This window comes from Camelina sativa, chromosome 20 (assembly GCF_000633955.1).
Source record: "Camelina sativa cultivar DH55 chromosome 20, Cs, whole genome shotgun sequence".
NCBI lineage: Eukaryota > Viridiplantae > Streptophyta > Magnoliopsida > Brassicales > Brassicaceae > Camelina > Camelina sativa.
The window spans coordinates 16944382-16946666 of NC_025704.1; the positions used below are offsets into that span (position 1 = coordinate 16944382).

The 2285-nt window shown below is 35.7% G+C and overlaps 1 pseudogene; it reads left to right on the plus strand.

Annotated features, from left to right (window-relative positions):
- On the plus strand, positions 820 to 1183 carry LOC104772601 (annotated as a pseudogene).

Below are 2285 nucleotides of genomic sequence, written 5' to 3' on the forward strand. Positions count from 1 at the left end.
CTTCTCTTTGTGTTTCTGCACCAGTTCGCCTTCTTCATTCTTCTCAGTTGGAAGAGACCAGCCGTCTTCCACCACAAGCCAAGCTTCCATGCCAATGCTTGAGATGACTTGCTTGATCGAGACTTTCCAGTAACCAAATTATTTTGGATTCAGTTTCAATGGTCTTTGTAACGCAACACTCTCCAGTGATTTCTCCATACCCTAGTCACAAGATCTCACCTATTGAAAAAGATACCAGAACCTTTTATCAAGTGTTTGCTCTGATACCAATTGTAAAGGTATAGAGAACTCAACACACACTATAAAACACTTGGAACGCGCCAAGCAAACACTTTATTCAATCTTATAAAATCTTCCGTTTCTTACAAGACTTGAAACTAAGCTCACTCTCTTATCTATCTAACACAACCCCCTGTGTAGATCTAAAAGAGTTAAAAAAACACACACTCTCCTTCAAGGCTTTTTGTTTCTTGAAGATTTACAATTCTCACCACTTTATCCCCACGAGTGCTAACTCTTTTTGCGGCTAGCCCTCGTCTCTTTATACCCTACACAAATGATCTCTAACCTAGATCTTTGTGAATCCCTAACTAAAGGAAATATTCCTTATCCTAAGAAATATCTTCCCTTATCTCTTCTCACCAAATATACTCTCAATATCTTCGAGTATATCTTGATCCCTTCTTCCTTCTTTCTCACGAATCTTGTCACCAAGTCCACAATATTTCTCCACATCATCACGTCATTCCACGTCATCACGTCAGACCTCTGAAACACTCCACAGCTGCATGTTCCCTTCAGAGCTCTGTTACACTTTCAATGAATACCTCCATGAGCATCATCATCCTTTTTGTGACTTTCTTTGTAGTTTTTGTTGCTTCCATAGCCGGGACAATAAACCTCGAGGAAGCTTGCATAAGAAGAGAAATTGCCCGGTCGCAACCACCAAGCCTTTCAGCCGAACCCATTGAGAGACCAAAGACCGAGGACCAATATTGTAGAGAAACGAGCCGTGTCATCATGTTCTATCTAAAGTTGTAAGGAAAGTTCCCCTCTTACTACGTCAAGACGTTGTGCAATGTATTCGGAAACGATGAAAAGAAGGTGAAGGAATACGTTGTGAAGAGATGGGTGGAATTAATATTCAAAGCTTGCGTCTGCTCTAACTTGTGTATCTCAATAGCGTAAAAACTTTATATACTATTTCCTTTTTAACTGGCTATTACCATATAATACCATTACATATATCAGTGATTTAAGTTTTTGTAATATTATTGACGATTACAATAAGAATCAAGGTTAGTTCACCTAGACCTAGGTCTAACCCATGCGAGATAATTCCAACAATGGAACGATAAAATTTTTTAAAATTTTCTATATGTAATATATATGTTTAATGATATAGCTTTTTTATATACAATGAAGTTATATATATATATATATACACACACAACAAAAAATCATAAATATATATAATGTTTCTGTTGACAAAAAATATTATCATATACATTTAGGCTTTTTATCGTTACTATTCTCCACTCACATGAACTACACTCTTAGACCATCTTGATCATTGTATCTTATGAGTTGCTTGTATGTTGTTTAGCCTTTTAGTGGAAAAAGATTAGTGTTTTTAATTTCTGAGTTTGGTATCAAATTACTGTAAAGTAGCTTTAGTTTGATCCAAGGTGACTTGGTTTAGCTCAATACCTCTCTTAAAAAATGGATCTGAAACTGTTTGGCTTTTGTCTCTCTGTTGAATTTGTGATTTTGGGTTTTCAGGGCGAGTCAGTTAAGTTCTCAGTCGAGTATTTCCATTTTTTATCGACTCCAGTTGATTCAGTTTCCTCCTCAGTTCATGCTACTTGTTGGTGTTTCTGAAGTTCAAAGGTGAGATCATGAACTTGATTGATGTTTTTGTTTAATTTGAAAAAAAAAAAAGAAGAATTTAGTTGAGTTTTGTCTTTCTATTCAGGTATACTTCAAGCAAAAATGTTAATGAGATGAAAGAGTTTGAGATGGAATTACAAGAGTTGTTAGGCCAAAACTATGGTGAAGATGGGGAAGGAAAGAGATGCAATGGACCTTCTTCAAGCTAATTATGTTGTTTTGAAAGAAGAGATGGATTCCGGTTTGCAAGGTATCGAACAAGCTGCTGTTCTTGACATCATTGTGTTGGGCTATATGGCTGTTGGAGACGTGAAACCTGCATTACTTTATATGGTAATATGGTGAGACATCAGAAAAAAAAAAAAAAAAAAAAAAAAAAAAAAAAAAAAAAAAAA